Raw genomic sequence first — 15264 nt, 5'->3', positions numbered from 1 at the left:
AATTTAAAAATTAGTTAATAGACTTTTGACTGCCGTGTATCTGCATTGCTGCCTGGGCATTTCTGTACATGTGGTCAACGGGGGCCACTTTTCCTTGTGGTGCTGGAGAAGACTCTTGAGAGTCCCTTGGACTGCAAGGAGATCCAACCAGTCCATTATAAAGGAGATCAGCCCGGGGTGTTCATTGGAAGGACTGATGCTCAAACTGAAGCTCCAATACTTGGGCCACCTGATGCGAAGAACTGACTCATTGGAAAAGACCCTGATGCTGGGAGAGATTGAAGGCCGGAGCAGAAGGGGACGACAGAGGATGAGATGGTTGGATGGCACCACCAGCTCGATGGACATGAGTTTGAGTAAATTCCGGGTGATGGTGAAGGACAGGGAAGTCTGGTGTGCTGCAGTCCATGGGGTCACTAAGAGTCTGACATTAACTTAATGACTGAAAAACGGTGAGTCTTCCTATGGCTCCAGGGCTTCTAACTGCAGAGAAGTACGGGGACTTTATCATTCAAACACTGATTGTTGAGGGATGTATAATGGTTCCTGGGGAGTCTCAAATATGCACATACTCATTTCCTTTACAATTCAGAAGACCTGGACACAACTGAGCTTCTGAACTGAACTGGACAATTCAGAAAAGATTCCATTGAGTGTGATATTCTGAATAATCCCTGATCTTTCCAGCTCCCCACCTCTCAATTCCCGCTAGCCCTGCAAACCGCCTCTATTGTTGTTCAGTCGCTCAGTCGTGTCCGACTCTTTGCGGCCCCATGGACTGCAGCTCGCCAGGTCTCCCTGTCCATCACCAACTCCTAGAGTTTGCTCAAACTCATGTCCATCGAGTCAGTGATGCCATCCAACCATCTCATCCTATGTCATCCCCGTCTCCTCCCGCCTTCAATCTTTCACAGCATCAGGGTCTTTTCTAATGAGTCAGTTCTTCGCATCAGGTGGCCAAAGGATTGGAGCTTCGGCTTCAGCATCCGTCCTTCCAATGCCTCTATTGTTAAGAATCTTTAAATGGTTATGATAATGGAACATGTTTAAGATGATGATCCTGCATGCAGAATTAAAAAGCATCACACATTTTCCCACTGGCTTTTGCAGAGAGTTGCTAAACTCAAGACAAAGCTCATACATTCACGAACGCCTTCCATCCAGTGTTGGTGATTTGCACGATCACATAGAATGGATTTTTGGCAATATCCATATAAGGCAAATAGGGACACAGTTTAGGATTGCTAGCAGGGTTAATGTCTTCTGGGCTTACCCCTGCCCTGGCCAAGGAGCCAAAGGCAAGCTTGTTGAGCACTGTTTCTGTGTAAGGAGGCTGTCTCCTCAAGGCTGGCATCGCCGACTGCTGTTTTAAATGAAACTATTTCATAACCTTTAAAAAAGGTTTTGCTTTTGTCATCCCATGTTCTGTAAGAGTAAACATTGTTAAGCTCTAAAGCAACCAGAGGCTTAGCTTTTAAAACAGGGCTGTATGGTTTAATGCTCCTGCATGTCATTTTAAAACCAACCTCTTATTTAGGAAATGTTCTGGAGAAGTCGTTCTTAAATGGTAGTGTGTGTGTGTCTGTGTGTGTGTGTGTGTGTGTGAAGTTGGTTCAGGCATGTCCAACTCTTTGCAATGCTCCTGCATGTCATTTTAAAGCCAACTTCTTATTTAGGAAATGTTCTGGAGGAGTGTCTCTTAACTGGTATTGTGTGTGTGTGTGTGTGTGTGCGCGTGAGTGTTAAGTCACCTCAAGCGTGTCCAACTCTTTGCAACACCGTGGACTGTAGCCCCACCAGGCTCCTCTGTCCATGGGATTCTCCAGGCAAGAATATTGGAGAAGGTTGCCATTTCCTTCCCCAGGGGATCTTCCCGACCCGGGGATGAAACCTGTATCTCTTACGTCTCCTGCATCGTAGGCGGATTCTTTACCGCTAGCGCCACCTGTTAAGCTACCTCCTCCAATGAGCAGTTATCTGAAGTCTCATATTTTATGGAAGAATTGATGAAATATAGATAGCAATGTTTATTTTGTAAAATGAATATAAAATGTGTATTATATATAAATATATGGATGTATACATATATATGTATATGCATATGTTTATGTATTTTTCTGTATAAATATATATGCCCTTTATATATACATATACATGCTTCCCCCTGGAGAAGGAAATGGCAGCCCACTCCAGTGTTCTTGCCTGGAGAATCCCATGGACAGAGGAGCCTGGCGGGGCTACAGTCCATGGGGTCTCAAAGAGTCGGACATGACTGAGCAACTGAATTGAACTGAACTGAACTGACGCGGGAAATGTTTAGTCTTTTTCTTTTTTAAACAATTATTTATTTGCCTTCACCTAGTCTCAGTAGGAGCATCCACGTTCTTTCAGTTTTGGCATGCTAACTGTTACCTGTGGCATCTGGGTTCTAGCTCCCTGACCAGGGATTGAGCCGGGGACCCCTGCATTGGGAGTGCAGAGTTTTAGCCACTGGACCACCGGGGACGTCCTTGCTTAGATATTTTCCTGATGTTGATACACATTGTCTGATGTTGAATTTGTCCCTGCAACTGGCTCTGGCCAAGGGAATGTTAGTCAATGTGACACCGGTCCGTTTCCTGGAAAGGCATTTATGGCAAGGGATTCTCTCTCTCCTTTCATTCTGGCACCATTAGGAAAAGAACATTCCATGGATATTTCGCTGTTTCAAGCAGCATCGGAGGTGCTTGGAGGCATGTGGAAAACCACCTGTGTCTTGGTGTGGAGGGCAGCTGATCCACAGACTCTGAGCGGGTATAGATGACCTCTTTGAAAAGCCACTCTGTTTTGAGATGGCTCATAATATGGCCCTTTTGAGGAGTAAATGTATTGTGTTGTTCAGGCCTTCAGTCGTGTGCCATGGACACGACCCCATGGACTGCAGCATGCCAGGCCTCCCTGTCCATCACCAACTCCCGGAGCTTGCTCAGACTCATGTCCATTGAGTCGATGATGCCATCCAACCATCTCATCCTCTGTTGTCCCCTTCCCCTCCTGCCCTCAATCTTTCCCAGCATCGGGGTCTTTTCCAATGGGTTGGCTCTTCCCATTGGGTGACATAATGCAGCAGACTTGGGAAATGACTGAGGGTGGAAAGCCAGAATCGGATGAAATCACACAGCTTTGCAGCTGCCTAAAAGACCTTCATGGAGAAGCACTGTGAGGACTCTCAGTTACAAGTAGAGATCAGGTAGACTGCCCCTACAGAACATTGCCAAGATGCCCTCGCCAACGTTTCTCTCTCTCACACGTGATTTCTCGAAGGGGCTTATTTCCTCTGGTGTCAGGTGAAATCACGGCTCTCAGAAACGACTTCTCAGAGACGGAAACCACCAGGATTCACTGGACGATGCTGTGAAAGTGCTGCACTCAATGTGTCAGCAAATCTGGGGAACTCAGCAGCGGCCACCGGACTGGAAAATGTCAGGGTTCATTCCAGTCCCAAAGAAAGGCAATGCCAAAGGATGGATAGCTAGATAAATAGAAGGATGGATGGGTAGACAGATAGGTAAAAAGAGATGATATACAGTGTGGGCTCAGAACGTCCTATTCCGTAACGCTGGGATATCAACATTCAATTATTAAAGAAAAAACGTATATCCTGTTCTTCACCCAGACTGTTATTTTTATATGCATTTTTCTTTCCCTTTCACTTGTTTTTATTTATATATTTATCTGTTAACACTGAAGAAGAGTTGATTTAAAATGTGAAATTAGTTTCCGTTGTACAACAGATTCACTGTTTCTAGAGATTATACTCCATTTAAAGTATCATAAAAATATGGGGTATATTCTCTATGCTGTTATTTTTACATCCTTTGACAAAATATTAATGGAAGGTCGATGTAATTTTCCACAATTAACCTCAATTAAGGTCTTTTCTGTGTGGTTGTTCTGTGTATTCTTGCCACCTCTTCTTAATATCTCCTGCTTCTGTTAGGTCCATACCATGTCTGTCCTTTATCTAGCCCATCTTTGCATGAAATGCTCCCTTGGTCTCACTAACGTTCTTGAAGTTTCCAGTCTTTCCCATCATATTGTTTTCTATCATGTATCATTGATCTATTATATCTGTGTTGCTGCTGCTGCTGCTGCTCAGTCGCTTCAGTCGTGTCCGACTCTGTGCGACCCCATAGACGGCAGCCCACCAGGCTCCCCCGTCCCTGGGATTCTCCAGGCAAGAGCACTGGAGTGGGCTGCCATTTCCTTCTCTAATGCATGAAAGGGAAAAGGGAAAGTGAAGTCGCTCGGTCATGTGCGACTCTTAGCAACCACATGGACTGCAGCCTACCAGGCTCCTCCTGCCTGGGATTTTCCAGGCAAGAGTACTGGAGTGGGTTGCCGTTGCCTTCTCCGTATCATCTATCTACCTACCTATATAATCTATTTATCATCTAGCTATCTGTGTCATCTACCTATTTACCTATCTACCTATCTATTCACTCTGTCTATATATCTATCCATTTATCTTTCATCTATCTATCATCTCTATCTATGCTACTATCTACCCAATCAACAACTGAACAAGTTCTACCTGCTTACGTTATGCATGTGTGTGTGTATGTGTATAACTCACTTAAAATAGTCTTGGTGCAAAATTATTGGATATATTTTCTGCAAAAGACACTGACTTGTGAGGAAAGCACTTTTGCCTTGCCTTGTGGGTTATCATTTAATGTAACTTAAATCCCCATTATACCCGGTTACACCATTAGTCATGACAACTTTCTCAGATTAACATGATGACGCCCCAAAACCCAGCACGACTGATTTGCTGCAGTCCATCCATATTTAGTGAAAAATGTCACCGTGAAATTTGTCTTGTGGCAAAGTCCAAGCGGAGACCTGTAAGCCAGCTGTGGGATTACTCAGTCAGTTCAGTCGTTCAGTCATGTCTGACTCTTTGCGACCCCGTGGACTGTAGCCCACCAGGCTCCTCTGTCCATGGGATTCTCCAGGCAGGAATACTGGAGCGGGTTGCCATGCCCTTCTCCTTTGGAAAACATGAATGTCCTTCCTTGAAAACTTTGTGTGTCACTCTTCCTTCCTAGTAAATACAGAGGCTTGATGGAGTTGATTTCTAAAATTTCTCCAGAAGCAAGAAACTTACTTTGTATTCACAAAGTTCACATGATGTTCCTGCAGGTCTATTTTGAAAAGAAAAAAAAAGGGGGGGGGGGACATTTCCATTCCCATTCTTGTGTGTAGTGGAGAGTTCTTTTCTGATACATAAATATATATATACCTATATAAATCATGCATACCAGAAGTCTTTAGGGGCTTCCCAGGTGACACAGTGGTAAAGAATCTGCCTAAAGTGGAGGAGATGCAAGAGATGTGGGTTCAATCCCTGACTCAGGAAGATCCCCTGGACGAGGGCATGGTAACACACTCCAGTGTTCCTGCCAGGAGAATCCTGTGGACAGAGGAGCCTGGCGGGCCACAGTCCATGGGGTCGCAAAGCGTCGGACACGACTGAGCAGTGGAACACACACACCGCAGAAGTCCTCATATGGCATAGATTTCAGAAACGTTGACCATTCCAAAACGAGGAGGAATCTGGTCTTTCCAAAAAGGTACACGATTGCTTCTTGCCATAGTCCATACTGAGTTTGGAAAGGATGCTATGTAGCCGCTAAGACTTCCCTACATCCTAAGGTTAATCCTGAGGATGCATACAGTAGAGGAATTCCTCAAGCTACCATTAAAATGTGGTATCGTGGACTATGTAAGGTATCGTGGACTATGTAAGGTATTGAGGACAGATGTCACGGAGGATTCCCCTGGTGGTTCAGTGGTTAAGACTTCACCTTCCAATGCAAGGGGTGTGAGTTCAATCCCTGGTCGGGGAGCTAAGATAGCACATGCCTTCCAGCCAAGAAACTGATGGCTTACAGCGGACGTTGGATCTGTGATCTCTGAAGAAGAAGATTTAGCTCCGGGACCAGGGACCCAGCTTGATCACTCAAGAGCTTCTGTGTAGCAGACTTTTCTTAAAGTATAAAAAGGGACAGGAACCTTCTGACATGGACATCAGAAGAGGGAAGGAGAGTGCACTCCCTTGCTAGTGTTAGCAAGGGCGTTATATACTTTTCGAATTAGTTACTACAATAAATCAAAGGAATGTCTCAGGTTGTAAAGATTTTACCAGACTCACTCCCACGGTTTACATTTTAAGATGACAGGATTAGAACTTAGCAATAGAAAGATCTCAACCAGACCCACTCCCATAATACACATTCTGAGATATCAGGATTAGTCAGAAGGTTTTCAGGAAGGAGAAACTGTCCTGAAGCAGGATACATTGTTGTTATATAATCCTTCAGTTCAGTTCAGTTCAGTCTCTCAGTCCTGTCTGACTCTTTGCGACCCCATGAATCGCAGCACGCCAGGCCTCCCTGTCCATCACCAACTCCCAGAGTTCACTCAGACTCACATCCATCGAGTCGGTGATGCCATCCAGCCATCTCATCCTCTGTCGTCCCCTTCTCCTCCCACCCCCAATCCTTCCCAGCATCAGAGTCTTTTCCAATGAGTCAACTCTTTGCATGAGGTGGCCAAAGTCCTGGAGTTTCAGCTTTAGCATCAGTCCTTTCAGTGAAATCCCAGGGCTGATCTCCTTCAGAATGGACTGGTTGGATCTCCTTGCAATCCAAAGGACTCTCAAGAGTCTTCTCCAACACCACAGTTCAAAAGCATCAATTCTCCCTCCCCATACGGGGAGGGAGGAGGGAGGAGGGTTCTGGATGGGGAACACCTGTATATCTGTGGCGGATTCATGTTGATATATGGCAAAACCAATACAATATTATAAACTTAAAAAAATAAATAAATAAAACAAAAGCATCAATTCTTCGGCGCTCAGCTTTCTTCACAGTCCAACTCTCACATCCATACATGACCACAGGAAAAGCCATAGCCTCGACTAGACGGATCTTTGTTGGCAAAGTAATGTCTCTGCTTTTGAATATGCTATCTAGGTTGGTCATAACTTTCCTTCCAAGGAGTAAGCGTCTTTTAATTTCATGGCTGCAGTCACCATCTGCAGTGATTTTGGAGCCCAAAAAATAAAGTCTGACACTGTTTCCACTGTTTCCCCATCTATTTCCCATGAAGTGATGGGCCTGGATGCCATGATCTTCAGTTTCTGAATGTTGAGCTTTAAGCCAACTTTTTCACTCTCCTCTTCCACTTTCATCACGAGGCTTTTTAGTTCCTCTTCACTTTCTGCCATAAGGGTGGTGTCATCCGCATATCTGAGGTTATTGATATTTCTCCCAGAAATCTTGATTCCAGCTTGTGCTTCTTCCAGCCCAGCATTTCTCATGATGTACTCAGCATGTAAGTTAAATAAGCAGAGTGACAATATACAGCCTTGACGTCCTCCTTTTCCTATTTGGAACCAGTCTGTTGTTCCATGTCCAGTTCTAACTGTTGCTTCCTGACCTGCATAAACCATCAGACTTAAAGAAAAAAACATTTTATGTGACTAAGACTAAGGAATGTAGAGGGGGAAAAGCAAAAAAAAAGACATCTGTCCTTTCCTCCTCCTTGAGAATTCCAAACCCCTCTCTCCTCCTCAGGGACCCCGGATTTCTTATCAACCTGCCTAGGAATTGACACTCTTAAAACCAAAACATAAAACAGAAGCAATATTGTAACAAACTGAAGAAAGACTTTACAGAGATACCCTGTTAAGTACTGTTTATTTTAAAAACAGGATGTTATATGTATATTTATGGCTGATCCACTTTGACTGAAACCAGCACAACACTGGAAAGCAATTATTCTCCAACTCAGTCGGTAGAGAATCTGCCTGCAATGCATGAGACCTGGGTTCCATCCCTGGGTGGGGAAGATCCCCTGGAGAAGGAAGTGGCAACCCACTCCGGTATTCTTGCCTGGGAATCCCATGGACAGAGGAATACAGTCCATGAAGTTGCAGGACTTGGACGTGACTTAGCAACTAAACCACCAAAAATAAATTTTAAAAATTTAAGGAGGAAAAAAGGCTATAAAAAGGATAGATATCATTGAGACGATTTCATTTTTTTCTCCTTTATGAATAATAGTATTTGTCTTGCTGTTTTCTAAATGAAATTAGGCTTTCTGAGGAAAAGAAACCAATTTGTTATACACTGTTAACTGTAAAAAGTGAATAATAACTAAAGATTCTCTGAGCAGAAGAAAACCATTATCCTTGGGGGGGAAAAATATATATATATATATTTATATATGTATGAAACTTAGGAGGAGGGCATGGCAACCCACTCCAGTATTCTTGCCTGGAGGATCCCGGATGACAGAGGAGCCTGGCGGGCTGCAGTCCACAGGGTGGCACAGAGTCAGACACGACTGAGCGACTAAGCCCAGCCCAGCACATGGAACACACACTAGCTGGGGGTCCCTGAAGAGTGCAGCCAGAAATCCATTTTCTGGGTGCACCAGAAAATTTGTATTTATTTACAGTGTAACTTGAGTTTCACAATACACTGTGCTGAGAAATCATATCAAAATAAAATGGACCTAGAAGTAGTACCAATTGGGATCTCTTCTAGTCTATTTTTTCGGCATAATTTAACCATCTTATTTGGAATCGGCTAATGGTGTTGGAGAACACTCTTGAGAGTTCCTTGGACTGCAAGGAGATCCAACCAGTCCATTCTGAAGGAGATCAGCCCTGGGATTTCTTTGGAGGGAATGATGCTAAAGCTGAAACTCCAGTACTTTGGCCACCTCATGCGAAGAGTTGACTCATTGGAAAAGACTCTGATGCTGGGAGGGATTGGGGGCAGGAGGAGAAGGGGACGACAGAGGATGAGATGGCATCACCGACTCGATGGATGTGAATCTGAGTGAACTCCGGGAGTTGGTGATGGACAGGGAGGCCTGGCGTGCTGCGATTCATGCGGTCTCAAAGAGTCGGACACGAATGAGCGAATGAACTGAACTGAATGGTTTAGCTCATTTTTCTTAGCATAATTATCCAGAGCCTTGTAAGCTGAGAGGGAAGCACACTCCAGTGCTGTTTTACATGGAGTTCTTGCCCAGAGAATCCCATGGACAGAGGAGCCTGGAGGGCTACCGTCCATGGGGTCACACAGAGTCGGACACAACTGAAGCTACTTAGCACACACTTGGCACCCACACATCTTCAAAATAATTCCAAGTATGTTTAAACCAATGACGTTTTAGTGGGCACCACTGCCTGCCCTTCGATCTCCAAGAGATCTTTTGATCTCTTTTATAAAAAGTTGATTATCAACTAACCTTCTGTTTTTGATGCACTAAAGAGTTTAACAGAGGTAAAGCTTAATTAAAGTGATTGTGATTGTATATTATGTACTTTTCATCTATCTTATGTATATGATCAGTACATAGTCAAGCATGTTATTTCACCAGATAAAGCTGGATTGGAATAATTGCTGAGAACTGTTGGAGAAGACTCCTGAGAGTCCCTTGGACTGCAAGGAGATCCAACCAGTCCATTCTAAAGGAGATCAGCCCTGGGTGTTCTTTGGAAGGAATGATGCTAAAGCTGAAACTCCAGTAGTCTGGCCACCTGATGCAAAGAGTTGACTCATTGGAAAAGACTCTGATGCTGGGAGGGATTGGAGGCAGGAGGAGAAGGGGACGACAGAGGATGAGATGGCTGGATGGCATCACCGACTCGATGGACGTGAGTCTGAGTGAACTCCGGGAGTTGGTGATGGACAGGGAGGCCTGGCGTGCTGCGATTCATGGGGTGACAAAGAGTTGGACACGACTGAGTGACTGAACTGAACGGAACTGGACTTCCCATCCAGTGGCTCTGGGGTTTTACACGTGATCTTAATGGAATTAAGCAATTGACACTTCTCATCACTGATCTTTGGGAAGAGTCGTTTCTGGAATGCTATTTTTGGTGTGTGATTTTCTCATTTATTGAGTTATGACCCGAGGATGGTTGCTGTAAAGGATTGCGTTGGTTTCTGCCATACGTCAGCATGGGTGGACCATAGGTATACGTGTCCCCACCCTCTTGAACCTGTCTTGCCCTCCCATGCCACCCCTTCCCACCCCCTCTACATTGTCAGTCATCTGCAGTTTGAGTTCCTGAGTCACACAGCAAATTCCTACCGGCTATTTCTTTCATGGCCGTATATAAGGGTTTCCGTACTACTTTTTCACTTTGTCCTTCTCTGTCCTTCCTCCACTTGGGTCCAAAATCTGTTCCCTATGTCTGTGTCTCTACTGTTTCCCTGCAGATACGTTCATTTTCCAGGCAAGAGTACTGGAGTGGGGTGCCATTGCCTTCTCCGAAATATCATATATTAACACACAAATATGGAATCTAGAGAGATGGTATTGATGAACAGGGGAGCCTGGTGGGCTGCCATCTATGTGGTTGCACAGAGTCGGACACGACTGAAGTGACTTAGCAGCAGCAGCAGCAGCAGCATACAATATTTTGCAAACACAATATGGTTTAAACTAGCATTTCTGTATGAAAAATAGGTAAAAATAAAAGATGACTTCAGATAAAGTGAAAGGGATATTTTTCCCCTTGTTAAAATCTACTTTTTTGGAGGAACCAACCTGGAGGCCATGTCTTGGACATAGAGTACATTTTTAAATTAAAAATTGTACAAAGAATTTAAAAATCTATCTGTAAGACTTCAAAATCCTATTTCAGTTTCTTTATTGATAAGAATTATTTTGTTGTTGCTGTTCAGTCGCTAAGTTGTGTCTGACTCTTTTGCAGCCCCATGGATTGTAGCTCACCAGGCTCCTCTGCCCACGGGATTCTCCAGGCTAGAATACTGGAGTGGGTTGCCGTGCACTCCTCCAGGGGATCGTCCCAACCCAGAGATCAAACCCTCATCTCCTGCATTGGTAGGGACATTCTTTACCACTGAGTGCCCAGGGCCATCCAAGAATTTTTTAGGCCGTGGAAATAGTAACAGTATGCCTTCATATGGCTGCAGAGAATCTGAGCAGAAATGCAGCATTCTAATTTCAGTGCCATGAAAATTAATCACTAAACTCTGTGCTAAATACTGCCCATTGTTCATGTATATTCAGACCTCTGAAATCCCAGAGATTTAAACAGACCATCTCGCTGTTGTATTTGCTTTAAAATCTTAAGCTTGGAGAGCTGTGATACCCTGCGCCCCCTTTTTTTATAGCCCTTACTGTTTTCCTACAGTGATTTGTTCAGGGGGATTACCTAGTGAGAGGCATGCCCAGAGACGTGCATTCAGTTATGCACGATGCCGAAAAGTCCCTACAGACGGGAATGGGTCTCCTCTGTATTCACTGGTCCTTAATCCTCGGGTGGAAGAGGAGGTCAGCAGATGATGACGCGCACCGCCTGAATCACTCCCGATTCCTCCCCTCCTGTCCAGATGTGTCTCTCTGGCCCTCTCTCTGTGCCTCTGTGTGTGTGTGTGTGTCTCTGTCTATGTCTCTGTCTCTGTGTCTCTCTCTCTGTCCCTCTCTGTGCCTCTATCTCTCTCTCTGTCTTTCTCTCTGTACGTCTCTCTTGCTCTCTGCCTCTCTCTGTCTCTCTCTGAGTCTCTCTCTGTCTCTGTCTGTCTCTCTCTGTCTCTGTCTGTCTCCCTCTGTCTGTCTCTCCTGTGTCTCTGTCTCTGTGTCTCTGTCTCTATATCTCTTGTCTCTCTGTCTCTCTCTGTCTCTGTCTTTCTCTTTCTCTGTCTCTCTGACTGTCTGTCTGTCTCTCTGTCTCTGTGTGTGTCTCTCTGAACCTCTCTGTGTCTCTATCTCTCCCTCTGTCTTTCTCTGTGTCTCTGACTGTCTGTCTCTGTCTATCTCTGTCTCTCTGTGTCTGTCTATCTCTGTCTGTCTTTCTCCCTCTCTGTGTCTGTGTCTCTCTCTCTGTCCCTCTCTGTGCCTCTATCTCTCTCTCTGTCTTTTTCTCTGTATGTCTCTCGTCTCTCTGTCTCTGTCTGTCTTTCTCTCTGTCTCTCTGTCTGTCTGTCTGTCTCTGTGTCTTTCTGTCCTTCTCTGTGCCTCTCTGTCCCTCTCTGTGCCTTTATCTTTCTCTCTGTCTTTCTCTCTGTATGTCTCTCTTGTCTTTCTGTCTCTCTCTGCATCTCTCTCTCTCTGTGTCTCTGTCTGTCTTTCTCTGTCTCTCTCTTTCTCTGTCTTTCTCTCTCTCTGTCTCTCTAACTGTCTGTCTCTGTCTCTCTGTCTCTGACTCTCTGTCTGTCTCTGTCTCTGTCTGTCTCTCTGATTCACTGTCCATCTGTCTCTGTCTCTGGAAAGGCTGTGAGCCTGGCCATGCTGCTGCTGCTGCTAAGTCACTTCAGTCGTGTCAAACTCTGTGAGACCCCTTAGGCGGCAGCCCACCAGGCTCCCCCATCCCTGGGATTCTCTAGGCAAGAACACTGGAATGGGTTGCTATTTCCTTCTCCAATGCATAAAAGTGAAAAGTGAAAGTGAAGTCACTCAGTCACGTCCAACTCTTAGCGACCCCATGGACTGCAGCCTACCAGGCTCCTCCATCCATGTGATCTTCCAGGCAAGAGTGCTGGAGTGGGGTGCCATTGCCTTCTCCAGTCCTTAACCAATGAGAAAACTTTAGCATGGTGCGAATGAATCATATAACATATGACATTGTGGCCTTAATTATCCGCATCGCACAGGGCCGCCATAGACAAGGCTGGCAGTGTAAATATTGGATTCTGTAAAGGAAGAGAAGGGGACGACAGAGGACGAGATGCTTGCATGGCATCACTGACTTGATGGACTTGAGTTTGAGTAAACTCCGGGAGATGGTGAAGGACAGGGAGGCCTGGTGTGCTGCAGTCCATGGGGTCACAGAGTCGGACATAACTTAGCAAGTGAACCACAAACAGTTTATGAGCACCAAAAAAAAAAAAAAAAGGAATAAAACAAGAAAGCTAGGAAAGAGCGACAAGGATCTGAATGCTAGAGCAAAACTGTGAAAGCATTTCTTTATTCAAGGCAGAGAACATTTCTGGAAACTTGTTGGCATTAAACACATTTATGGGTGATGGCAATTTGTAACATACATAGGTATTCCCCATGTTAGCTGTTGCAAAAACTTAAGAAGCATTTAAGAAGACTGTGAGTGAAGTGGGAAGCTAATCGGGCCTGAAAAAAAGGGTAAAAATACTTAACAAAAATGCACACCCTTCATTTATAAGCATCCATTGTGTACAGGGAATTCACAATATTAGTAATTCTATGTCTGTAGTAAGGCAACTATAATAAAAAACAGACCACTTGAACTGTACATAACCTTTTAATAAAGGGTTGCATCTATTTCCAACCACCAGAAAATGGAAAACTGAGCAAGAGGGAAATCCAAGAGTTTCCTGTTTTGGTGTTTTCCAGATGAATTCGTAACGCACTGGTTACATCCTTCTGGTTTTCTCATGCCCAGAAATGAATGAAAATGACTTTTCCAGTATTTCACTGACATCACTGGATTACCTAACTGCAGTGATTGTCGGATTTATTCAAGATGTGTAGTGAGTATGGGCTGCTGCTGCTAAGTCACTTCAGTCGTGTCCGACTCTGTGTGACCCCATAGATGGCAGCCCACCAGGCTCCCCCGTCCCTGGGATTCTCCAGGCAAGAACATTGGAGTGGGTTGCCATTTCCTTCTCCAATGCATGAAAGTGAAAAATGAACGTGAAGTCGCTCAGTCATGTCCGACTCCTAGCGACCCCATGGACTGCAGCCTACCAGGCTCCTCCGCCCATGGGATTTTCCAGGCAAGAGTACTGGAGTGGGGTGCCATTGCCTTCTCCGTGAGTATGGGCAAATGCATGCAAATATAGATATTGTATCTGGGAAGTGGTACAGAGAAATTTTCCTGGTGGCTCAGACAGTGTGAAATTTGACTGCAATGTGGGCAACCTGGGTTCGATCCCTAGGACAGGAAGATGCCCTGAAGAAGGAGATGCAACCCACTCCAGTATTCTTGCCTGGAGAATCCCATGGACAGAGGAGCCTGGTGGACTATACTGTCCATGGGGTTGCAATAAATCAGACACGACTGAGTGACTAACACTTTCATTTTTTCAAGCTTCCCTGAGCAGATTTCCAAATATGCCACGTGTGGCGGCTAGGAGGATAAAGTTCTGGATACAGATTATAATTTTCTTAATAAATTAGTTTTTACATTGAAGTATAGTTGGGCAGGAGATGTAACAGACCTGGGTTTGCTCCCAGGGTTGGGATGATCCCCAGGAGAAGGAAATAACAAGCCACTCCAGTCTTCTTGCCTGAAGAATCCCATGGACAGAGGAGCCTGGCAGGACACGACCAAGTGATCAAACCACCACCACCATATATATGTATTTAATTATATATATTTATATGTATTCTATTACAGATTCCTTTCCCATATAGGTTATTAAAAATATTAAGCAGAATTCCTGGGGCTATATAGTACATCTTGGTCGTTCATCTATTTTATATGTAGCGGTTTATATCTGCAAACCCCAAACTCTTATTTTATCCGTTTTCCCTCCTTTCACCTTTGGTAACCACAGGCTCGTTCCGCTGTGTCCGTGAGTCTGTCTGTGTTTCGTAAATAGGTTGATTTGTGTCGTATTCTAGATTTCACCTGTAAGTGATATCTTGTGATATTTATTCTTCTCTGTCTGACTTACTCCACTCACTATGATTGTCTCTAGGTCCATCCATGTTAAAAAGTATAATTTTATAATCGAAAGGAGAGACTGACTAGTGAGTGAGATAGAGGAACTAACACTTGTATAAGCCCTTGTAGAAAATGCGATCATTTGCAAATCACAGTGCACAGAATCCAGCATTAGAAAGTACTTAAGAAGCAATTACTGTATTCAAGGTATAACCGTTATACGGCTCAGCAGTAAAGAATCCGCCCGCCCATGCAGGAGACACAGGAGACGCGGGTTCGATGCCTGGGTCAGGCCGTCGCCCTGGAGGAGGGCATGGCAACCCACTCCAGTGTTCTTGCCTGGAGAATCCCCATGGACAACGGAGCCTGGTGGGCTCTGGTCCATAGCATCGCAAAGAATCACACAGGACTGAAGAGACTTAGCATGCTTGCATGCACAGATGAAACTGGCAAGCCAAGGGTTGCTTGCCGGTCATTTACAAAAAAAGAACAGGGCGGAGGAGGCTACATGGAAGAAAAAAATATAACTTTCAAATGATAACATATTTCCACTAATAAGCAAGACATTTAAATTTTAGTTTGTGTTA

This window comes from Bubalus bubalis, chromosome X, assembly GCF_019923935.1.
Source record: "Bubalus bubalis isolate 160015118507 breed Murrah chromosome X, NDDB_SH_1, whole genome shotgun sequence".
In the NCBI taxonomy this organism is placed as follows: domain Eukaryota; kingdom Metazoa; phylum Chordata; class Mammalia; order Artiodactyla; family Bovidae; genus Bubalus; species Bubalus bubalis.
The sequence above is the reverse complement of the archived record's forward strand: the minus strand, read 5'-3'. Positions refer to the sequence as shown.